This window comes from Pavona decussata, unplaced genomic scaffold (assembly GCF_977016875.1).
Source record: "Pavona decussata unplaced genomic scaffold, jaPavDecu1.1 SCAFFOLD_133, whole genome shotgun sequence".
In the NCBI taxonomy this organism is placed as follows: domain Eukaryota; kingdom Metazoa; phylum Cnidaria; class Anthozoa; order Scleractinia; family Agariciidae; genus Pavona; species Pavona decussata.
Window position 1 is genome coordinate 4,213,865 of NW_028145546.1, and position 26,348 is coordinate 4,240,212.

The following is a 26,348-nucleotide window of genomic DNA, read 5'->3' on the forward strand; positions in this document are numbered from 1 at the left end:
TAACTTATGGTGAAAGATCATTTTCTGCGCTCTCACTGAAGTTATCGAATGAGCCACCAATGCTCTAAAACAAAGTACCTCAGTTGATGGTTTCGAGAGGGGCATTGAAAACTTATCTTTTCCGTGAAAGCTCTTGTTTTTCTCTTATTTTTGATTTAAATCCGCTGACTTTTTATTGTAAAAAGGAGTTTAAAAAAGTTGATAACAATGGTGTTGCAATTTATGTTGGAAGGGCCACGACCGTGCACAATCATTTGTTTTAACGTTCACACTTCAGTCGAATATTTTAACAAAAACGTTTCTATTGGCCAGTTGTTCCAACATATTTTAAAATCTATTTTAGTTTGTGCACGGTCAAGGCTAAATATGCTAACAAAAACCTACAAAAAAGGAACTTGTTTGGCTTCATAATCATTCCCTTTCATTAACTTTGATTTGGTGTGTCAAATCGATATTATCGATTCTTCATGCTTTGATCGATTTATAACGTAAGACTGACGATGTTGTTACAGTCGAAACCGGTTAACACGGACACCAAGGGGACATGCCAAAGTGTCGGTATTAAGCGGGCTCTCAGAAAAACAGACACAAAAATAAACGTCAAGGACACATGCCTTATTATACAACGGCTTAAGCAGACATTTCTACGGCAACAAAACGTTGTTTAATTTCTTTACTGTAACTGCAACTGTAAAAAGTTAAAACTAGAGAAATCTTTCGCTCATTTATCATAGCCTCGGACCAAAACTTACGTTATTGTTCTGAAAACACGACAACGGAATCAAAGTCCTATCTGCATCGATGCTGATAGCGTTAAGCAAAGGACGTCAAAGAGGAAGAAGTCTACAAGCAATGACTGCAACAAAGCAAGGAAGTGAAACTTTTGTGTAGACATAGTAAGCAGAAAACATTATCAAAGGACTACAGTACTATAAGTTTATGGTGTGTACTTGACAGAAAGCAAACTCCGTTATCGGATTTACTCTGGCTGGCAGGCGAATCATGGACTACAAAGGGCCCAAGTGAGGTTTGGAAAGATCTTAATGTTTCTGAATAGTCGGGAGGCACAGATCGGAATTATCAAGCATAACTGAAGGTGTGGACATTCATTCAGTACACTTTAGGTACTCGCTATCTTGGGATAATTTTTCTCGGGAATTGATACTGAAGTATACAAAATGCGCAAATAATTAAACTTTGTATTTTAACAGAAGAAGCCAGACAAAAACGTGTAGGTCAAGGCACCTGGCCAAGCGTTGGTGAGGACTTCCAATTAGCAAGTTCGGACACCCTCTATGTAAAATGTGACGGGAAGCCGAGAACAGAACTTTAATATGTAACGTTCTGCTCAGACCCTAAACATTAAGGAAAAAGAGGTTTGTTTTCGTTTGCTTTTCCAGTACCATAAACATAATATATAATATGCCTTTTTTAATGAGAAATAAATCTGCCCACTTGCGACGATTTTCCCGAATTTATCACTTTGCTGACAAATAACACGAAAGCGGCATCTCACCGAAGAGCAAAAAACTATTATTGCTTTCTTTGTTTACTCCTTCGAATAGCGAAAAACCTAAACACATTATAATTAATTCGCGCATTAGTAACATTCAGCATCATTTTCGTTGCAGGTTGCCCTATGGTTTCAAAATCACGCCAAAAACCTGGCCGGAAAGTGATGAATGCTCATAATATTTTAAAATCGTTAGTCAATAAACGTTCTGTTTACATGAAGTAAGGGTTACCCTGACACACTTGGTAACCCTAGCTGCCATGTAAACGCTCTGCAAGGGATAACTCGCCTACCCGGGACAACTTTGTACTTAGTTTCCGGACCTTGAAGAAGTTGAAAGCGGTGAAAATGGCGTAGCGAGTACGACCCGGCTTTCAATACAGCCATTTTCTCCTTCCTTCACTCACATCTCGTGAATTTGTAAGTTAAGGATCCATTACGCAAATGATATGGCTCTAAAATATTATAAATCACTTGTTAATTTTTTTAGGATTAACAAAGCCAAAAGCACAGTGAAAGTGCACTCTTTATACCATCGTTTAACACGAAGCGCTTGGAAAACTGAGCCTTAACCCTATCTACGATACGATACGATATGATACGATACGATACGATACGATACGATATGATAACTTTATTTAGACACGGTACTGATTCCATATCGACTAACAATCTACCTACCTAACTACAGTTATAAAGTAAAATAAATAAATAAAAATAAAAAAAAATAAATAATGCTTTTCTTGGAGGCCGTGTTTAGATCTAACCTAAAACTGTGGCGACTCAGTTAATCTTAAAATCATTCAAGGAAGCCGTTAATTTGGTGTAATTCTAGGGGTAAACTGTCCTACGACTGACCTCCACTGTGTGAGAAACGTTTCTTTAAATAACCATCTCTATTTTCTAGTAGAGCTCAAAAGAGCAAGAGTTCCTAGGCAAGACATATTTTGTTTTTCACGGCTTGTATACGGTTAGTTTTAACGTACGCGTCCCCTGTCTTTTTCTGCACATTGCCAAAGTATTTAATAAATGAACTGGAACGTGTAGAGAAGCGGGCTTTGTCCATTATTTGCCCGGGACTGTCCTATAAGGATGCCATTGAACTGCTGAACATTGTACCAATAACAGACTTCAACACTGCGATATGTAATGAAACTTTCGATTCTATAGTAAGGGACCCTGAACACCGTCTGTATAGTTTACTACCCTCCCGTTATGCACTGAAGTACAACAGGCGCTTTGTTACTCCTGCACATAAGACAAGCCGTCCTAAAAACAGCTTCATTATAAGATCCTGTATCGATAATGCCTACGAGCCGCTTGGCTCCTCGCTGCAGATAAACGTGATCCGGCCCGGAGTTGTGGCATTGATTTCGAGCAAAAAAACATCCAAACAGGGCGAAATCGATATTAATGTTTTAGCCGAACGTTTTTAATTTATCTCTCCCTTCAATTTCTTCCTATTTCATTAAAATTCAATCACACCAATTTTCTCCCAGTAAAATAGGATAATTGGACAGTTTGTCCATGCATTAAAATGCGGCAAGGAAATTTCACATTTCAAATTTATTAGTATACGATAAGATTTATAAGCAATGTTATACGCAATGTCGTTCTATCTTACTTGATCTTACAAGCATTGATTTCCTTTAATTCCAAGCTTGTTAATGTAAAGGATAAAAAATATCTGGTGGTAAGATAACAACTAGAATATAAAACTTCCTAGAATTAATTTTTTTTGTTTTATTCTCATATAGTGTTTAAGTAAAACTCTAGACTAGAGTATTCCCCGATCATGACGTACTGTGGACTCAGAAAAGCAGAAAGTTGTTTTCGTGATATGGTGTAAGAGTACATGAATTTTTATTTTGTAAAACAAAGAGAAAAAGAGATTTCAAGGCTTCAAAAAAACCGCAATTTGAATCTGCGGGAAAATACTCAAGACAGCTATTTCACGCTATAAATCCCACAGGCTTAGGTTTAAACAAAAACATAAAAGATGTCAAGTTTATTCATTAGAACATGGGCATAGAATTCCACTTTAAATATGGTTTTTCTATCGACCAGCGACTGGTTCCAGCTTCTAATCCATATTCATGACTGAAAGTGCAGAATTCTCGTCAAACCAAACAACTGCTTGGCGAGTGAGGACGTGTGAAGGTGACCTCTGTCGTTGAAGCTTTACTGATACACCAGGAAAAAGCGTCAATTCGCTTCGCTAAGACGCAAACGGTAAGAGTCTAATTCCATTAGGTGTTTTCAGTACGTAAAATTCGAAGTCAGTCGATGTGAGCGCGTCCTGGAGTTTCGTTTTATCGACTGCGTGGTTTTAGAATAGAATAATTCAACAGCACCTTATAAGAAGAGCTAAACAGACAAATAGCAGTCACAGAAGAGTTAACGATAAATACACTGAGTTTGAGGTCTTTTCTGTGGCAAGAAACCTTTTTTCCAAATTGTCCGAAGCGACCACGTGTTGAGAACTTTGTCCACTGCTCTGTATTGAAAAACTACGAATACATTTTGCATTCTTGTTTTGAGTTGAGAAACTTACTTAGGCAAGTTGTATTCTTGAAAATTAGCTACAAGTTCACTGCGCAAATTTATTAGCTCTCTTCACCAACTTTGGCTGTGTTACTGTTTATCATACTCGAAAAAAATTTGAATTTTTATTTTGGGCTTTTCTGAGCCTAAAGAAATATCGCATGCTAATGATGATTGTGGTGACGACGAAGATAAACGTTATTTAAATTTTAAAGTATTTAGCAAAGCATGCTGCTAAATTTTTATGGGCATATTTGTTGAACACAAACTCATGTGTTTTGTTTGTTTTATTTTCAGGAAGGACTCATTTCACAAAAAAAGATCGAACAGGAGAAGCAAAAGAATCAGAAACGAGGAAAAAGCATTGAACTGAAGCAAACGTAACGAAGATAAGATTTCGTTCTTGTATAAAAATGATACCTTTGAAAGATGGTGGCGGTGTATGACAAAATTATTGAATCTTCATTCAGAAACAGTCAATTGATGATCTATTTACTAAAATATAGTATGTTCAAATTTTAAACTATCAAAACATTTTGTGAGAGGGCAGATCCCGGCGGGGGGATTAAGCTGATATTTTCAGTCAGGAATGCTGACGCTCGAATATACGGTCGCTTAATTTTGAAAATACTGTCGATGCAGCAGAATTTCTTTCAATCTTTCTAAAATATACCAGCCATCTTTTTGAGATATTATTCTGCAGATCGGTTAAGGCATTTTTAGCGTTAACTCTGAGTGATCAGTCCATACTGACATTTTTTAACGCCACATTTTTCGCGATTTCAATATGTTTTATGTATGGATTTGTCAACAAATTAACTTAAAACTCAAATTCAATTTTTTTAAAGGCAAAATTGGGATATGAAAATTGAAAATGAAACACAATTGAGAAAAAAAAAAGAAAATTGAAAACGTCAACATCGGAGATCACTCAGTGTTGCGCTATTTAGAAATCGGTTAAGTTATTTTACAGTTATATTCTGTTGCAAAGGTGGAACTGCAAGTTGTATAAAAGGAAAATGAAAAAAATTACGCTAGAAAAAAGGACAGCTCGGTCAAAAGCTAAATCATTGTTTCTCTTGGGAAAAATATTGAAATCTGAGACACTTCTATGTTAAGCCGAAACATCGAACAAGAATATCAAGAGATGAGACTAGCCATTGCGTTTTCGCTCTTAATTAAAAAATAATTTGATGGAATTGAAAACATCCAAAAGGAACGTTTGTTTTCGTACGTCAATCTAATATTACCCGATTGTTTACAAATATCTTGAAAATTATATATTATTTGGTGTGAAAAATGGAAATTTTGTTGCATTACAAAAGAAATGGAAGCTTAAGTTTCAAAATCACTGATTCTTCACTTTTGGATCACTCTCCGCTTTGGTTAATTCGATATCAAATTGCCTGATAATGTACAATAATCTTCAAACTCTATATCATTTGGTCAGTGAATGGAAACCTTGTTCATGTTCTTACGAAAATTAACGCTTAAATTTCCAAATAAATTCTTCAGTTTTGGATCTCTCTCCGCTTTGTTTAATTCCCAGGTTAATTCGATATTAAATTGCCTGATTATCAACAAAAATCTGCAAAATTCTACATCATATGGTCTGTGAAATAAAAACTGTTGATGACCTCGATCTTTTGACTGAATTACAACTAGAAGCTTAATAAGTTTTAAAATAAATTTTTCATTTTTGGCCAATTCGCGACGGGAACAAAAATAAAAATCAAACATCTACACTTAGCAGTTCCACCTTCGTTTACTATTGTCAAGGGAACACAAGGCTTTAAAGAGGATCCGCATGGAAACGTATATTACTAATCGAATTGTTTAATTGCGGTGTGGACTTATTTTACAAGGATTTCCTAGATCAAAAAGTTTATTATTTACTGAAAAAGAAAAATTATGGAGGATCCCTTTTGTTATTCCTTATGTTCCCTTTACATGCTGTAGTACGTATGATAAAAACAAGCGTCTGCTTGGAATGATGTGGACAAAACCATAGAAAAGTCTTGGGGACATCTTTTGCACCAAATTAGAGTTACGGACCACAAAAGATTTAATGATTTTCCCACCATTTCATTTCCGGCAGAGATAAAAAATATAAAATTGCAGGTTTGCTGTATTCCATTTTTTTTGTCCGAAAGAAGTTCAATTTAAATTGATTTACGGTTCGGAAACAGGGATTTTCTTAACGATTAAAATCATTACAAGAAGGCATACAAAAAGAGAACTTTGAGGAGCAAGTCATAAATTGGCCACCACAAACGCGCAAAATTCAAATTCATTTCGAAACATTCCTCAGAGAATTTTAAAATTGAATTGTATTTAACTTCAAATTTTCCTGTGAAAAAAATTGAATAGATTAAACGTTCAACCGAGTTGTTTACAAAATAGTTCATGAGTTATGTCTGCTGTTCACACTTACATGTCCCGTGCAAAAGTGATATGTAAATCTGACGTCAGTGAAATTGTGGTAAAAAAAAATTACCCAGTTACAATTTTCAACCCAAGAAAGATTAGACTTTCGCCATTTTGATAAAAAAAAAAAGTGATTTAAACCCGTCGAAGTAGAAATCTATTGCAGTCTACATTACAAGTTTGCGCTTACGGCAAAGGCACAAAATTCCAAATAATTTCGAAACAATTGTTCCTCAGAGAATTTTTCAATTGCATTGTATTTGAATTCAAATTTTCCTGTGGAAAAAAATGAATAGATTCTACGTTCAACCGAGTTGTTTACAAAATAGTTCACGAGAGTTTTTAATAAATCTATTGCATTCCACATTGCAAGTTTGCGCTTACGACAAAGGTACAAAATTCAAATTAACTTCAAAGTATTTCTCAGAGAATTTTACAATTGCATTGTATTTGAATTCAAATTTTCCTGTGAAAAAAAAAAGTGAATAGATTATTCGTACGACCGAGTTGTTTACAAAATAGAGCTTTGTCTGCTGTTCACACTTTAGAGCTGTGTGGAACAATCTGTAATGTCTTTTGTGGTCCTGTTGACTATAAAAATTGAACAAATCAATGACACAAAATAACGCTATTTTGAAATCTCAACGGATATTTCTTACTTATACTGCTGGGAAAATTCAATATTGGGGCTTAGATTAATTTTTCATTGGAGTTTCGTTTCCCGTTATTTCAACCAGACGTTAGTTTTTTAGTATTTAATTTACGTTTAAGATCTTGTTCAACTGAATCAGTGTTACATGGGACAAGACAAACGATTGAAAGCACGTATTTTTAACGTATGTATATATAACGAAAGTAAACGAACCAAATCATAAAAGAGTCAGAGGAATCGAATTACGTTGATATTTGTCAAAATATTATGAAGAGCCGGAAGGTAAACGAACCAGCTATTATTAAAGATGTAAAGAAATTGAACTGATATCTTCAAAACTATTTCCAAAAATGAACAATAATTGCACCAAAAAGAAATGTTTTGTTAATCATCAATCGTCAAAATTTAAGCTTTTACTAGAAAAAAACAAACAAACTGGACTGAATGAAACGTAGCTGGGAACAAAATACATAGAATTTGTTTCTATATTCAAAACAACTTATTTTGACCAAAAAGATGCTTTCACGCGTTAATTCGTCCAGTCCTCTGTAACGCTGTTAGTTGTTAGCCTGTGCTGACTTCACTTGCTAGTTGAACAAGATCTTTTCAAGCGACATGGTAAGCTAAACGGTTTTGCAGCTGTTATAAATTTGGTTTCAGTTTGGGAAACAAAAACATAAGCGTTTTTCTATTGGTTTTGTGATCACAATTTTTGCGATCATCCAATTTTTCCCTGCTGCCAAACAGTTTAACGGCTTACCATGTCACTCTTTTAGCTTACATCACTTCGCAAAGGAAACTTTACTACAGACAAAAAAATTCTAGACTAAAAATTGGCAGCCAAAGCCTAAAGCTTAAAATTTTTCACATAAAGTTTTCTTACGAAGTGGTGTAAGGTTTTTTGGCGGGTTTAAATTTGTAGGGGCATTCTTTGAAATTTTTATGTGACCAAAAAATCTCAATGGGTGCCCCGTTAAATTTTTTGCGAAAATTGTTGCCAGGGGAAACGCTGTGCAAATTTCATCAAATTTTCCCGCCAAAAGACTTAGTATATACAGGAAGAAAACTTTTGTCACACCTTTAATCAGTTAAAAGATTTTTACTTAATTAATTAACTTATAATTGAAAACCATTGTTAAGAAAGAAAGAAAATAAAGAACACACAACGCAAACTGAAACAACTGTTTTCATCTTTATTGTCTTTTATTATTAGCTAATAAAATGAATACTTGACAACTAAAATAAATATTAGTGAAAGTTATTGCTTTGAAAATTAAAAAAAAAACGGCGCATGCGTATTTTGAGCGCCCGTATTTTTTCTAAGTTTTTTGGCGGGAAAATTTGACATTATCATACAGAGTATAACTAATTGAAATTATTAAAAAAAGAACGGCGCATGCGTATTTTAGGCGCCCGCATTTTTTCTAAGTCTTTTGGCGGGAAAATTTGAGTAGTTTAAACGGCGGTTACCATAGAAAACAAACTAAGGCAAAACAAAATGAAGAAACGCAATCAAAATGCATGTAGATTTGGCAATATATTTGTTTAAATAAATCTTGTTACAGGAGATTCTCTGATGAAAATGACAAGGATGACGGCTTTTGCTTACAAAATGAAAAATTTGAAACGCATTGAAAAAACTTTTCAGGAGTATTAGCTATGTTAAACGTTTAAAATTGTCTTCGAGTCGGACTTTTTGTCGTTTAAAAAACAGTATACCGCCGTGATATAGTTGTAAGCAAATGAGTACCGTGTAAATGGCCGCTAGCTTATTGATACAGTGCAACACAGATATAACTGCCGAACGAGACGAAAAATATTTAAAAAATTCAAAGTAAAGTTAACTCGTCGAAAACTTTTCAAACCGCAAGTTAAAAGTATAATTCACCAATAGCTACTGCATAATTTCATGAAAGTTTTCACAGGAAAACCAAAGCTCGTTTATCAATCAGAAGGCAATGGTAATAGCAATAGCTTGAAATTTTGTGGTTTTCCTCTGTTATTGTTTTTCGAAATATGTTAATTTGTGTAGGGAGAGAAAGAAAACAGAAATTTTAATAAATTATCGCAGCCTGCATTTTACTGAAAGTGCAATGTTTACGCTAGCGCTAGCAAACACGTGAAATTCCTTGAATTATTTGTTTTGAGCTAACCGGCATTTGTTACATTTAACTTACACCTTTCTAAATTTCAAATCGAAATAAAAGTCTGGTTTTTAGCACGTTAAATTTCGAAGACGAAAACATTTCATCTTAGCTAAAACTTCGACAGGTCAAAATCAAATGTAAACAAACTGATGTCGAAAGTGGGAAGAGCTTGGTCCCTTTTGTATTGCGCCTTTTCAGTTAAAAAGACGTTGAAAACTAAACTGAACACAAATAGATGGCCTAAGAAGGTTAATTTTACTCACTGATTGGATGTGTTACTGAAAAAAAGAGATTGGTAAAAAGCTGGTAAGATAACAAAAGACGAAGAGCCTTATAATTTGTCCAGAAATTGATGGTTCTGAAATTGACTGGTGGTTTACATTTTCACTGGGGAAAACAAATTTTTTTTTTCATTACTGAAAACTGAAAACCATGGCGTAATAACTAGAAAACACGTCTTAAGTGACAATAAAATCGTCATAGAAACTGGTAAAAATGCAAAATCTAACAGAAAGTAAGAAAATTGAAATTCATTTACATGCAGAATTTAGCCAAATGTGAAGTGACAAATGGCCTTCCACTTTTACTGACAAAACAAACTCTAATTCTGAAATTCTCAAGTAATGAAAACTAACATCTGTTCAACTTAAACAAACTCGTGACTGAACACTTAGTAATCATATCTCTGAAATTCAAAGTTTTCCTGAAAACCGAACACGCACAATTTAAACAAAAATCTCAAAAATGGCCTGAACTTTTCAATGAGGAATCTTGCCTAGAACAACTTGCAAACCTTACTGCAAACTAGCGAGGAAACAATATTTATATTAATAAACACTGAGAATGATATAGTATTTTTACTTCAAAATTGAGTACCTCAAGCTTGAATCTCTTGCCAAAAAGATAGAAATGGCTACAGATTTTACAGAACCTTTCTTGACCGTAAGTTTTTTCCGTACTCAAACGAGAACAATCATCCTTAACTTTTCACTGTAAAAATTATTGGAACCTGATGAAAAATGACAGACAGCGCAGACGTGAAAAATACATTATAGTGTGCACGATTTTCACCAAGAAATTCATTTCTTAGACCCGCGGTCTTCAAGTTGTAAGTCAATTTGAATGAAATCAAATTTAATTCAAGCCTGGCCCAGATAAGCTCAACTGAGTCATACAGACAACAAGTACTACTCTTTACAGAAGAAAAAATAAAGCAGACCTAAAAGTTAAACCAGAAGCACATTCGATTCTTATCTGTAACTTGACTTGCACTCAACGTAACTGAAAACTGACGAACGGTTAAACGTTTAAACTGCAAACGGACTTAGGACTGCCCTGCTAATAATTCTGCAAACCCTTTTCAGCATGGGACTTTTTTTTCAAGTTCCTAAACCTGAGGGGCACTTTGTATCAGCCCCCTTCGTCAGCTCAAGAGCAATAACACTATGACAATGAAACCTGGAGGGTAAATTATATGCCCAAACTGTTTCCTTTAGTGCTAAAAAAAATTGGGACCATAAGGTCACATGACGTGGCAATCACATGATTGATTCTTCCCAGCCGTCATCTTGAGTTCACCATTTTCAATTTCTTGATTTCATGGCCAAAACCTCAGAAAACCGTTCAAATTGACTCAAAAATATTCAAAACCAATAAAAAATCTAAAAAAAAATGCAAAAGTAACGAAGATTCACTTTTTTTTTTGACAAAAAGTATAAAAACTTCAAAAAACAAGGCTGTCAAAATCTTGTTGCCATAGGAACATCAAGTCACGTGAACAATTAGATGTAGAAAATAATTGTTCTCAGATAAATTTTACTGACAAAGCAACCTAAAATTCTGAAATTCTCAGGTAATGAAAGCTAACATCTGTTCAACTTAAACGAACTCCTCGCTGAAAACTTAGTAATCATGTCTGAAATAATTCAAAGTTTCCTGAAAACGGAATACACACAGTTTAAACAAAAATCCCAAAAATGGCCTGAAGTTTTCAACATGGTATCGTGCCTAGACCAACTTGACAACCCTACTGCAAACTAGCAAGGAAACGATATTTATATTGATAAACACTGAGCATGATATAGTATTTTCACTTTAAAATTGAGTACCTCAAGCTTGCCAAAAAGATACAAATGGCTACAGATTTTACAGAACCTTTCTTGACTGCAAGTTTTTTCCGTACTCAAACAAGAAAAATCATCCTTAACTTTTCACTGGAAAAATTATTTGAACCTGAACTAAATCACTGATGAAAAATGACAGACAGCACTGAAAGGCATGAAAACTTCATTATAGCGTATGCAATTTTCACTTAGAAATTGTCAGTTCTTAGGCCCAATCTTCAAGTTGTAAGTCGATCACATTTGAATGGCATCCATTTAATACAATCTTGGCTTGGAAAGAACTGGCTAAATTAGAAGTAAAATAAGCTCAACTGAGTCGCACAGACAACAAGTACTACTCTTTACAGAAGACAAAATAAAGCAGGCCTAAAAGTCAAACAGAGAGCACATTCAATTCTTATCTGTTACTTGACTTGCACTCAACGCAACTGAAAACTGACAAATGGTTAACGTTTAAACTGCGAACAGACTCAGGACTGCCCTGCTAATGATTTTGCAATCCCTGTACAGTCTGTTTTTTTTCTGAGTTCCTAAACCTGAGGGGCACTTTGTAACAGCCCCCTTCGTCAGTTCAAGAGCATTAACATTACGACAATGAAACCTGGAGGGTAAATTATATGCCCAAACTGTTTCCTTTAGTGCTAAAAAAAAAATGGGACAATAAGGTCACATGACATGGCAATTACATGATTGATTCTACCCAGCTGCCTTCTTGAGTTCTCCATTTTTGATTTCTTGATTTCAAAAGACCATTCAAATTGAATCAAAAATAATTAAAATGAACAAAAAATCCAAATTAATAGTAACGACAATACACTTTTACACAAAAGGTAAATCAAGTCACGTGAACAATTCTGTGTTGAAGAAAATTGCTCTGAGATACATTTTAGGAAAAGTCTCCAACTTTTTTGGTGTTTGTTTAATATTAAGAAATTTATGAACGCTTAAAGTCAGTGCAGGCACTTTGTACCCCCCTCCCCTACCCCCAAACCAGGCTGAATAGGATTAATATTTCATGCATGGAAATAGACCAGCTTAAGTCACTTTGAAATCATGTCTCAGCCCTAATCTTCAAACAGACACGTAATGACATTGATCAAAAATTAATATGAAAATACATTACAAGAGGACTGACGTATGGGCTATGAGATAGCTAGTCTCCCTAACATATCAAAAACCAGCCACTTTTGAACATCACTTAAAAAGCTTTCTTATCAGGCACATAAATTGACCAGGAAAATCAATTTGACACAAACTGACAAATGTAACAAAAACACTGAGGAGTGCAGGGCAAACGACCTTTAATAAAACAGTAAAAAGAACCAGAAAATCCTTCCATTTATGAAAGCAAGACTACAGGCCAACATAACAAGCCAGCTGCAACATCTCATTACACAATGGCCGTAGGCAGCCAGTAAATTTACTGAGAAATTATGATTTTTGAGCTTCACTCTTTTTAGCCAAAGCTGCGGTAGAAAAAGAACAGAAAATCACTAAAAATCCAGTCTTGAACTCAGTAAACGTCTTAAATCAAAGAGACAAAGATCCGCAGATTGCCTGACACCGGGTTTCACTTGAGATCCTGTGATCAAGACTCCGGTTTACACTGAAGATGACATTTGGCCTAACTCTTTGAGAATGTAAATATTATTTCAAATTTTAACCAAAAACTATAACATCATCATCATCATCATTCTTTGACTGCAAACGAGAATTCATCACTCCGCTCAAGGAATCTTTGTTGCTCATTTGAAAAATGTCTAATAATTTACCGAAAAATCATGTCTCAACTCCTTAGTGAAATCTGAAATTTTAGTAAAAACAACTAATAACATTGAGAATCACTTAGAATCAAGCCTAAAATAAGTAAATGTCAAAATTTTATTAAAAGCCGACTAAATTTTTAAATGGGATTAAAACCGTGAATGGTGGCCTACAAACACATGTAGTTTGAGCAAGAAATAAATATTGTAAGTGATGTTCCGACTCCAGATTTTAACAACATGAAAGTGCACACACAAAAAAAATAGCTTTTAGAGAAATCACTTCAAATACCAGAACTTGTTGTCAAACAAAAAAAAGCTGTTCAATAAAAAAATAAACAAATAAAAAAACGCTTGTTTGTCTTAAAATCCTTATTAAGTGAAAAATGGCAAAAGGACAATATTGTGCAGTTCCAGAAAATATCCATACTCAGCCCACGGAAGGTTTTTTGTTTTGGGCTCTCCCTCCTCCCAGGAAATTCCAGCTTCATACGTTGCTTCTAAAATTTTGACTTTTAAGGACCCTCTCCCCCTAGGAATTTCCAATGACCTTCCTTGGGTGGGTATGGATTTTTTCTGGAACTGCGCATTTAAACTTAAAGCAGGACCGAGAATGTCTTCAACATTCAACAGAAATCATTAAATTAAACAGCAATAAAAATTCTCCTTGAAAACAGATGAATGGCTCTTTTTGATTTTTGAAGAGAAAACGCTTGATGTCCTTAGAATCCTTACTGAAAACTATAAAATTGTGAGACCTAATAAAATTTAAACAGACTGTAAGACATTTTAAATCTAAGCTCCTTCGAGTCAAGCCTAATGAATATATGCTTCCATCCGAACAAACAAAAAACATTCAGTAAAACCAGCCTAACTGAAAACACACAAATGTCCTGTTCACCATATACATGTGTGTATAAATTATGTGATATCTCCATCATCAGTTGAAAATCTGACAAATTACAACTTGAAACGGTACAAGCTAAGCTGTTTACAAATTCTGAATACCATTTTCACAGAGAATGCATCTCTCAACATAAATTGAGTGCAAAATGGTGTATGGTTAAATCTGTACTAAGAAATAATTTTTAGCCTTAAAATACTGAAAATAAGACAGCATTTCTCGATCTCAGAACATTTAATCAAAATGTGCTAAATTCAATTTACAGATTCTAAACAGAAAACTATCAAGGAGAAGCAAAGAGAAATGGTTTTTAACTCTAAGGTTGCACTGGATCAGCTGTATTCTGGGATGAGGATAAACAGAATAGCTTCTAGATTTCTCATTTTGGGTAAATACGGAAATTCCTCTACATCAGAATCTCCAATTAAAGCTTAGAAACAGGCAACATTTGTCCGAATTTGCAGATAGATTTCAACTTTGCGATACTTGGAGCTATTGTGAAGCTATAATAAGAATACTTGAGAATGATGTACTATTCAGAAAGTGGCACAGACATACTCGGTTGAAGGCAATTGATCTGAGTGCTCCTATCAGGAGTTGAACCTAAGAACTTCCAATAATTGTTACTATAGTTTGGATGTTCTACCACTGAGCTACAGGAGAGTACAGTGTTCAAAGAGAGCTACAGGTGACTCTTATTGAAAAATGCCAGCCTATGTTAGAAAGATAATAATAATTATTATTGCATCAAGTACACTGAGAAATAGTGCCCCTGGCTCAAAACTCTTAATGAAATCGGCCTAAGATTTCTATGCATAATCACTTGTTTTTCAATCTCGTTAAATCATTTGTTATTGTAAAAATCATTGCCAAAAGGCATTCTTTAGAAAAGAGCAAACAAAATGCCTCATAGTTTTATCATGAAATCCTACAGTGTGACTGTTCATGTGGTGCTGTATATTACATGTAGTTCTAACTTTTTATATGCGCAATTTCAGCTTTCGCATTTTCTCTCCCAAAAAATTATATTCTAGTCTGGCTTCTTTATATCTGTGATTGCACTGTATCTTGAAAAGAAAGACTTTGTTGTAATTGTTCGGTTGCTAAAAAGGAAATAAAACTGGAGCATTAACTACCACATTTACTCTCATGTTCAGGCCATACTTGTGTGAAGGCTACACGTGGTTACCCTAAGCTGCATGCACACCCCAACTATCACCCAATGTGCCCACGTTTTAACTGTAGTATAAATGCTACATGTAGACTACACTTTTTGTGAGACAAACAAAATATACAGATTTGCTTGCGTCTGAGCTGCATTCTTTTTAAACTTTAAACCTTGTATTGTATTTTGTTCAAATTCGTATGGCATAACCATGAGTAAATACGATAGTCTTACTGCGCTTCTTAAAGTAAAACAAGTCTCTCTACCTCTACTTGAATTGCTTGCCCAGTTACGGAGATGAGCATCTTTGCTGCTTGTCTGAATCTCACATCTGAAAGTTCCTTGTATCCTTTATAGAAAGAGAACAAAAACATGTTGATCACCAAAATTGTGTTGTATGTAAGACAAAGACAGCATTGTAATAAAAAGTTAAACTGTTTTGAAATGTGTAGGGCCGGCAATTTAAGAGTGTCTCAGTTTTACACTCCCTGTCTATGATGTACGTCGGATCGATAATATGGTTATTTTGTGTTGCTAGTTTTAAACTGGTTAGTAAAGATGAATAGGACAATTGCAAAGCCGATTCTACTCCTTCTTGGCTTTTAGTCTAAGATTGCATTCACTTGAACACATTTCAGATTAAAAGTAACAACCTCTATGTCTCTCTCACTAAATTAAATTAAATTATTTTCGGGAGACGAAGCTACAAATGTCTGCTTGCACACAATATTATATTCAAGACCTATTTTGAGTCCTGATAACTCTAAAACCTCTTATGAAGGATATTCAGCAATTACTGTATGCATGTACTCTTATTCTGGAAGAGGGCCAATCGGACGCACACTAAGCTACAATGGTGGCTTCGGATTGTCCATATTCAGGATAAGAATAAGCAGATTAGAGCTGTTAGATTTCTCTTTTTATGTGAATTTTGAAATTTCCAAACTTTCGCTGATACACGACAATTTAAACACTGCTTTGTATTCCAGTAACTCCAAAAATTTCTTACGAGGGATTTCTAGAAATCATTGTACCCAAAATAGGACCAATTAAACACAAACGCATTAACTATAATAATTACGATCATTCCAAATAGCTGCCCCTGCATTGTGGAACAGTCTGCCTGCAAGTGTCAGAGACATTGATAACGTTTTGGTTTTTAAACAAACAATAAAGACTTATTTATTTAGGAAGGCTTTTGCCTGTTATAGTTAGATTGACTACTTTTTGGGTTATAAATTTTAGGTATTCTTAAGTATATTTTATTGTAATTATTATTGGTAGTTATAGTTGTACGGCACATTTGATCATATTCAGATATTAATTTGCGCCTAATAAATAATAAATTATTATAATTATTATTATTATTATTATTATTATTATTATTATTTTGCTTAAACAAACCAATAATGACTCACCAAAAAGTGGTTATAAATTGAAGGGCTAGGAGCATAACGGACCTATGCCAAATTTCAGCCCGTTTTTCGATTTAGCTTGGATTTGTCTGAATTTTTGCATGTGAACTTCAATTCGATTGAAAAACATTGTCCAGTGTTTTTTTCTGCCGATTTGTGTTTTGTATTGGGAATTGTTACCATCTTCTAATGAAAAATCGATAACCTTATAGTAACTATGGATGACCAAAAGGACAATGTATTGGGTATTAATATTTGTATTAAATATAAATTTGTGGTCTTTGAACCACGGCACACGAAAGCGGTCTTTCTCGTGGGAGAAACCAAAATAATTCTGTTACGCTTTTATTTGATTCTGTTACAAACTACTACGTGCGTGACAGGAATGTAAGAAACCCACAACAGATACAATACGTCATCAAAATGTCCGCACATTTCTCGGCCACAGTTCTCACCACCAAAAAGTCATTTTTATATGTTCGCTGGCAATGTATTACCTTTGGCAGCACATACAGTGCAGGCCAAAATTAAGCGAACCAAAACATACGCGTTATACGCGTCTGCTGCGGACGCATATACGCGTCTAAAAATCTGCAGATGCGCGTCTAGTCAGACGCATTAGTATGTATGAGCTAGCTCATTGTTTTCGTATTATTGATCTTTCATTGTTCTTTTGAATCGCCTAGGAAAAGCCTTTCAGAAGGGTTTGACAAAGTATGACTACACTTGTCGACTTTCTTGTAGAACCGGCTCAGCGCAAGAACAACTCCATGTTGTTGAGCGCATGGAAGAATTACATGTAAAAAAAATTGCCGCGAGGTTTACTGTATTTTGCGAAACGAAACGAAATGATGAATAAAATCTGTAGAATAAAAATGAGAATTGAAGATATCACGACTGCAACAGTCAGACTTCTGTGTGTGACAAGTAAAAGAGGAATAAAACGCCGGAAGTGCAGAATTTAAAGATCTGTACTTTGCGAAACCGGCGAGCTCTGCGTACGGAGACCGTGAAAGGATTTAACTCTATTCTTATTTATTCCTTGCCGCAATGATGATTCGGGTAGTTCGAGGATTATACCGTATTTGTGGGTAAATCATATAGAACAAGATGCCTGTTATACTGGCATAACGCGTGATGCTGGGGCTGATTCATTTATTCCAACTGTATGCTTCACCGATTTATAAAACTATCCTTGCTAATGGAATAGTTTGAGTCACGACGATCGCGTTACGTTGCTTCCCTTGTGTTACGCGACTCAGACTATCAGCGGAAATTCATGAAATTCCATTACGATAACGTAAGCTTCTCAATGACCTCTTTTCAGTCTCGCGTGTTTGATCTAAGACTGTCAAACAAAGCACGATTCCTTCGCTAAGAACTCACCAATTTCCACCGTTTTACATGTCGGGTGCTTCTTAGAAGTTATTCTTTCGATTTACGGCTTCAAAATGGTGAAATTTCCGTTTGAAAATGGCACACTTGAGTCCACAACATGTTAAGACAATATGCGTGACAATTTAATCTGTCTTTAATAAATAGATCAAATGATGCATTGACGTCACACAGGTAGGGGTGAGTGGGTCCCCTCCCTCGCGATATAAGCGACAAGAATGGATTTTGATTGGCGGGCTGTTGTTGAAGACAATCAGAAGAATACATCCCCAGTAGGAGAGGGGAGAGTTTAATGAATAAATTAATGTGGCGATTTGTAGCTACGACGAAGAAAAAAAAGAAATCGTCCCGTTTTTAGACACGGTATGCCCCCTCAGGGCATCCCGCGTAATAAACAAATAAATTACGACCCGGAATAAAATCAGTCAATCCACCAAATGATTTTCAACAGACTTAATTCGCTCCTCTCGCAAGCTTCGGTTCAGATTTGCTGACTTACCGTGAACTTTCCCTCATTCTACCTCAAGCATTCACTATCTCCGGCCGCAAAATGTAATCGTTCAGTTGACTTTAAAGATCCAAGGCAATTCCGTTGGTTAAAGGCTTAGGGTAAAATAGGAAACTTCAATTTTGCAAAATTTCATTCGGGTCTAGTGTGAGCGATAAGATCGATTACCCGGAACAAACCTAAATGTAAAACACTGAGAGTCTACTGAGTACCGCAACGCTTGATGCATTCCTATATTTACGTTCACTTGGATAAAGCCATAAAAGCAACTTTTGCAAGATTGAAAGCTTCTTCTAATGTTATAAAACACGGCTGATCTGATAGAAGCCGTCGTTTCAACGTAGAAAGAAATTGCCACGCTGATAACATCGAGAAGATTTCAGTCACGTGCTAGGTAACCAAATTCCTGCACATGTATCAAACTTCATTCGACAACAACACGATGTACGGAGGTTCTTGGAAGGAAAACTGGATGCTTTTTTATTCAATCAACACGGGAGCCACAGTGCCTTTCCAATTATAACCAAACTTGTGCCATTTTCACCCCTTCGATGAAACCTCGAAACGCTCTCTTTCGAGTCACAATGTGCGTGTAATTTTTAAAATAACTGTAGGCATAACTCAAAACACTCGCCTATTCCATTCACGAGTTCGCGCACAGAGCGCGTTGATTTCGAACAAGTAGTGTTCGACTAATTAGCTTAGATTTATCTTTTCTATAACATACGCTGGATATTCAATTATATCGGCTAGGAGTTGTTTTTAAAGTCGCCAGTATTTACGCAGATTTACGAAGCGGACGAGATTCGAAATATGATAGCTGTCGCTGGTTGATTTCATAAAATGTTAATTTTGTGTTTGTTGTTAACCCGTTGAATTCTTCTGTTTTATTTGACACTACCACACAAAGAGAACTTACGACGAAGAATAACAATGGCAAAAACGCGCACATTTAGACGCGTCTAAAAACACGCGCATACGCGTTTTTGCTACGTATAAAACGCGTCTGCGTAGTTCGCTTAATTCTGGCCTGCACTGTAAATGCTTTGTTTATCATTTGATTGCCATGTTGAAATGCTTTCCTAAATGTGTTTCACAGAGAAAATCTATTTCGAACAGTTCTCACCCCATTACGTAAATATAATTCAAAATTCAATCAGTTTCTTTATTGCGACATGGGTGAGAACTGTTGCCAAAGTACTAAGGTGCACTTTTGCTGTGATCAAAAGGGGTAGAATAGAAGGGCAACAAATCAGTTTTTCATTCAGAGAAAAGTTTATTTCGAAACAAGCCATTTCCTTCCCTACAACACGATTTGAAGTAGCTAGAACTGAGGGCGAGAACTGTTGCGCATTGAAAGAAAACAAGTTCTATGTCACGCACTGCATTAGTTACGGCTTTACTGGCTTTCAAGAGAGCGGTATTGGAAGAAGTGCAGTTATTTTCCCTAACAGTTAAGTGAAAAGTTACAACCATGTTAATGAAATAATGTGACGGTCGGAGTCCTCTTAACCGACGAGTATGACGTGGACAACATCTCTAACAACATTACCCTTCCAGGCGCGTTCACTGGTAAACAAGCAAACCACATCCCCCCCCCCCAACTCAATGTTGTTTTCTGGGTCGCGAACAGTCTCCTGGCAAGCATCACCTTCCAAATCAACACTGCATAAGGGGGAGGGGGGGGGGGGGGAGGGAGAAGTTACTGTCAGTGGTAGAATTATGAAGAGAGAAACAGTAAGTGAGTGTTTTTTTCATCTGTTTTTGGTTGTCATTGCATAGGGGGAGGGGGTGGGAGAGAGAAGTAAAGTTCTGTGGTAGAATTAACAAGAGAGAAATAGTAAGCAAGTGGTTTTTGCGCTGTTCGTGTTTGGTTTTCTCAAGGAGTTTTGTGCCAATTGTAAAACTGCGAAATGTTTTTAAAACCTGGGAGAGCAAAAATTCTGACAAATCCGAGCGAAATGGAAAACCAGGCTAAAATTCAACAAAAGTCGGTTATGCTCTCAGCCCTTCATTTTATCTATTACATATGTATAAACAACCAACTCACCTCTTTAGACAGTCATTTCTAGGTTGAGGCATCTTTCATGATTTCTCATCCCTCGTCTGAAATTTACCTGGAGAGAAAGAGTTAGATAGAGGATCAGCACCTTGAAGTGAAGTAGTAAGGGACAGTTCTGAAACACTTGGTTCTTGTTCAAGGTCAAGTCGTGAGCAGGCACATTTACATGTAAGGTACATTACTGTGGTTCTAACTTTTGAGTCTTTTGGTTAAAATTATCATTTAAAATTTAATGAAAAGTTGCTGCAATTCTTTTATTTTACAAAAAATTTTATTTTCAAAACTTATTAACTCTGGTCTGTGTTGAACTTGCACAGTCTTCAGAGTAAAGGGTCTTCTTTGATGTAAAATCAGGGGCCACAAGAAAACTGGGGTGAGTTCCATTCCTGAACCTTAAAAAGTTCCTGTCCCATACCCTTGGGCCAAGGGCCCTGAAATTACAGTGAAAAGGAGTATCTCAGTAGCCATGAAATTAGAAAACGTCAAAACAAAACTCACCATTTAAAACAATGTCATGTTTAAGGTTAATGGTGTCCTTGTTCCTTGTCTTCTGACTGAAACTAAAACATTACAAAAAGTTTAGTACAACTTCTTACTGCCCCACTTAACATGAATGATTATAATAATGGGGTAGGACTGAGCAACACATTGCGCATTGATTCAGCGCTATTGATCAGCACATGTAAATACGCGCTATATAAATTGGTAAATTATGATTATTATTATTATTATTCAATTTGAGATCAAAAAGTTGTTCTTTGTTCCCAAAAGTATCAGTGACCTGTCTGGGATAATAATCCAACAGAAATCCTGAAAAAGTTAAAGACAGTTGTTTAGCCAATGATTTTTTTACAATAACTGCAGAAATTCTAGCATGCTCACTGGCTAATTTTCATTTCGGACACATGAATTTATAAATATTTAAATGTGGTGTTGACCCAACAAATGAGAACTGAGAATTTGAAAACAACCAAATGTCAATCTGTGACTTTTCAACGTATAGAAAGTCTCCCTTTTTCTTTCCATTAACCAATAAGAGAGCAAGACAGGTTTTTGATTTTGACCATGTCAGATTTAATAAAATTTACGTTTCTGGCATTTTTAACCTGTGTTTTGACTTCATTTTGTCCCCTCTGGCTTTTTGTTGTAGTAAAAAACAAATTGACATTAGTTTTTCATGCATCTGTCCTGTTATTGATCAGAATTTCATCTTCATAACATCGTCAAAGTAGTCTGCGGATCCACTCCGTTCCACAGCTACTTTGACAATGTTATGACATGATTCAAGATCAATAACAGGACAGACACATGAAAAATTGATGTCAGTTTCTTAAGAGTCTAACAACAATTACACTTATTGTTAGGCATCAATATTTATGCGCGCAGTCACATGCACTGTGGGACTTTCTACCACTTGAAAATCACACAAACACAGATCGATAAAATAGCAAATGGTGGATCCAAAGAAAGAACTTGCAGAGTAATTTCTTCCACTAAATTTGACCTGCCATCAAAAGGGCACTGTTATGTTCAGTTATCCTTTGTTGGAAGAAGCCGTAGTAATAGAGGTGGAAACACTTGGTCATCGTGAATGACTTCAGTTTTTTATCCAAACAAATTCTATCCAAGTTTTTAGTGTTTGACACAAATAATCTTCTGTTCTTTAGGAATTTCCTTAGTAGTCATAGCACTTGATTTCCATGCATGGCACAAACTAGTCTGAAATGTCAGCCGTCTCCTCCCCCTAACCCACAGGGGGCGCGGGAGAGAGAGATGTCTGAATTCCGAGTGTTATAATGTCATCCGTTGACGTCACACAGTAATTTATGCAAATTTGCATAAATAAAAATCTTTGAAACCAAATGGCGGCCACTAGTCATGGAAGCGCTTGGAAGCATTGCAGCATGCATAATGTAGGAGGTTGTGTGCGTTTTGTAAGCCATAAAATTTGAAGACGAAGCATCAAGAATGTATGAACGGGATCGCACTTCATTTTCCACCGAAGATGAATTGAAAAATGTTCCGATAAATGTTATTAGTAAATAAAGTGTTGACAGGCCAGACACGACTCATATTAACGTGGTATAAAATGTGAGTTCTCGTTATGGTTTTGCTTTTTTGGGCTGTTTTTTTTTTTTATGAAATAAGAGTAGGTCCTTCAGAATATTTTTCGAAGCAAATTATGGTTGGTTTTGAATTGAAAGTCATTTGCTCCTCAAGATGTTTTTGAGGTAAGGCAACGCCGGGTGGTAAGTTGTGAAAACAGAAAGAACTTTGTTTCGCACTTTATCGTTTTGTTGTAAACCCGACTTCCATTCAGCGAAAATCAGAGGTTATTTTTTCAATGAGATTGTAAGGGTAGCCTCTAGCCCAAAAGTGCGTTTTGAAGCGGATGATGTTGTCATAGAATGATTTTGCAGAGGAGGTGTTTCGAAGAAGTCTCAGGGCTTCATTTTTTATTAGTCCTTTTCTGACCCCGGTGAGAGGCAGGAACAAAAATCAATGTGTACTGGAAGGTCTCTGTAGGTTTAAAGTGCGTGCGAATATCAAGGATTCCCGCATGATTGTAGAATCGCTGAGACTTCTGAGAAACAACTACTCAGTGAAATTATTCTTTTGAAATACCACCAACTTTAAAGCGCGCCTTCAGGCAAGAGGCTATCAACACAATCTCATTGAAAAAAATAACCTCTGAGATTAAATTCACTAAACGGAAGTCGGCTTTACAACAAAACGAGAAAGTGTGAGATAAAATTCTTCCCATCTTCACAACTTACTACCCGGCCAAAAAGGAAAATCTTTAAGAGATATACTCGCGAGAGCAAAACCACGTTAAACGAGAAGTCACTTTTCACACCAGGAACTTACGAGTTGTGTCTGGCCTGTCAACACTTTAAATTCGCCGCCGAAATGGAATATCTGTTTTCGCAAGTTTCGACCAATAAGAAATGGTTCTCTATTTCAATTAGGGAAGAATCAATCAAAAACTACCTACCATATTCGCAAAAGTACGTGACGTCAACGGACGACATTATAACGCTCGGAATTCAGACGTCCCTCTCTCCCGCGCCCCCTGTGGGTTAGGGAGAGGAGACAGCTGACATTTCAGACTAGGCACAAACAACCCATCTTAAAAAGCCATAACTCCAAAGAATCTGAAAGAACTTGTCGTTGTTGGGCACCAGGTACAGTATGCTGACTTAGTTTAATTTAATTAGATAGATAGAGTTACAGGTACACGCACTAGGATCAAATTAGAATTTAGTCACTTGAGATGGTCTATTCCACGTCCAAAGTGGGTCGTCAGCAACGGTTTTGTGTCATTATGTGAGAAGACTGGATACACAGGATGAGCAACACCAAGACAACTGGACTAACAGTGGAAAGAAGCGAGCTCATTGTATGTGCTGAATCACCTGTGTGGGTTGGTACCAAATCAAAATCTACATTATGCTGACAATTTAATAATTTTAATGGAAAATGTTACACCACACTAAACTTTACGTCCATCACAATATCGATTTTTTTTACCAACAAACCAGTAAACTGATTTCTTGTTTTATTTGGTTCTAAAGTTCGGTACTGATGCCCTGCTATGCGGGGCTTTTAACAGTCTACTTGAACCTGGGGGGGGGGGGGGGGGAGGGGGGGATTAGCGGTGTTTACCGGGGCCAATGTAAGTGCATTAAGTGCACTTTGCCTAAAGTGTGTGGCATTGTCATATTGGCTTTGGCGGCACAAAGCGCTTCTTTATCGTAAACTCTAGTTTGCTTCAATGTTTAAAAGACTGCGGAACTGGGACAGCAGGTTTTTAAGTTCAATGTCAAGTGTAAAGTGTATTCTGAAATCAATCAATTCTCTATCCTATTTTAATGCACACAGCCTCTGAAGGTTTCTGTAAGCCTCGTCTTTCTGGTTTATAAAAGCCAGCTTACCTCAACACATGTTCAAATTTCGCGCGAAGGGTCGATGTTTAGCACGTCAAGTACGTTGGCGCGTAACATGACTTCCACACAAATTTCCGAGGACAGGGACTTCAAAAGCCTGCAAAGAAGATAGCACAGATTTGCTTGTCAGATTTAAACCAAGTTTAGGAAACTGAATCTAGCAAAAATGGAACATACTTGAAGCAAAATACCCCCGTCGAGATTTCGTGGCCATGTTGGACTGTTCTTCATGCAAAGGATCTTGGGTCCATGCCAGGCCCATCAAGAGCACGTGATGAGAGGTCCGCCCGAGAGGGGAGGGGAGAGGTTGAAGATCGCACCTGTATTTGATTCAGAATGCGGTTCCACGCAATGGATATTTCGATTGGCAAATATGTCGATAAGTTATGAAACTTTCTTCAGAAAATAATGCTCTCTTAAAACCGATACGGTTCATCTCAAGACGGTAAGGTCAGGGAATACCATGGAGGAGAAAAGAGGGCTTTTCTTTGGAATTAGACATGACATTGACATCTGCATGAAAAGTGACCTGTGATCCGCCGCCTCCACCACTCTTCTTGACTTTTAAGAAATAAAAATCTCAGCCAGCTGTAACTGCGATGTCTGTCCACTAGCCAGCAAGCAAGTCAGCTTGTAGGTACGGAGCATTTTCCCGAGACTTAATTTGTTCGTGTATCTTAGTGTCACCGGCAAACATGGCAACATGGTTCGTCAGGACCAAATCGGGCAAGTTAGTTACATAGATGAGAAAAAGCATCGGGCCTAAAATGGAGCCCTGAGGTACTCCGGAGCTGACAGGCAGAGGATCAGAGGTTTCACCCAGCACTGTTACACGTTGGTAGCGACCCATCAGGTAAGAGCTAAACAACTGCAAAACGCTGCTTCCAATCCGAACGCGCGCAACTTTTGCAGCAGGCAGCCATGGTTCACCTTATCGAAGGCCTTAAACATATTCCGATATAGATTATGTCCACCTGTTTTCCCTCGTCTAGTAGGGAGCCCACGTGGCCTACTAAAGGTTGGAGATGCATAATTTCCCTCTAATGAATCCATGTTTACAATCTCTTGCCACCTCGTACAGTCTATCTTTAAAGTGTTAATACACATCGCTCCAAGCATTTGAATACCAATGACGGTAAGGAGATGGTTCTTCTAATTCTCTGTGCACTCGGCCTCACCCTTTTTAAAAACAGGAACAACGTTAGCTTCAGTTCCAGTTCAGTCTGCGGGAAAGAACCAGTGCTTAATGACTTTTTAAAAAGCTGACAAGAGATGGTGCAATTACAGAGGCTGTTTCCTAAAGAAGTTCGCTGGGATTTTATTAGATCCTGTGGCTTTTGTGACATCAAGCGCTTCCGACATATCAGGAGAAGCTGGTGCATTGGCAGCGCTTCCAGATCAAGGGACTGGGTGTCAAGGGCGAAAACGGATGCGACGTAGGAGTTCAATAGCTTGGCTATTTCTCGGGGATTTTCAGCTGAAGATCTAAACGGCGCACTGGGTCAGTTAATGCACTGGTGTCGAGACTTGATCAGGAATTGTATGCGATTTGAAATTCAGCTTCAACATCGACAATAAAACGCTTAGGGTTTGTGTTGGGGTCGGACTCGACGGAACCAAGAAATGCATCACGGGTGTTAAACCTCGTATTACAACTCTTAGCTGTCCAAGATCAAGGGCCTGTTTGACAGGAAATTTCCTCGCGAATCTGGAGAAATGTCAGGGAAACAAGAAATGATTGCGGTACAGTAGAACTCGAAATTCGAAATCTTTTCCATGGCGA

At 36.6% G+C, this 26,348-nt stretch overlaps 2 long non-coding RNA genes across 7 annotated transcripts; one reads left to right on the forward strand and one right to left on the reverse strand.

The window, feature by feature from the left end:
• Positions 1 to 236: 236 nt before the first annotated feature.
• Positions 237 to 6,313, forward strand: LOC146468344 (uncharacterized). The gene is made up of 2 exons (XR_014867566.1): positions 237 to 3,745; positions 4,355 to 6,313. It is a non-coding gene; the product is annotated as an uncharacterized LOC146468344 (long non-coding RNA).
• Positions 3,753 to 26,164, reverse strand: LOC146468345 (uncharacterized). 6 transcript variants are annotated; one of them, XR_014867563.1, is made up of 6 exons: positions 24,743 to 26,155; positions 24,554 to 24,662; positions 21,117 to 21,178; positions 20,607 to 20,673; positions 15,505 to 15,587; positions 3,753 to 7,075 (listed from the first exon to the last, which is right to left on the reverse strand). It is a non-coding gene; the product is annotated as an uncharacterized LOC146468345 (long non-coding RNA). The 6 variants fall into 6 exon arrangements; XR_014867565.1 differs by lacking the exon at positions 20,607 to 20,673 and having other exon boundaries at positions 24,743 to 26,164; XR_014867561.1 differs by lacking the exon at positions 3,753 to 7,075 and having other exon boundaries at positions 8,310 to 15,587; positions 21,113 to 21,178; positions 24,743 to 26,161.
• Positions 26,165 to 26,348: the final 184 nt, after the last annotated feature.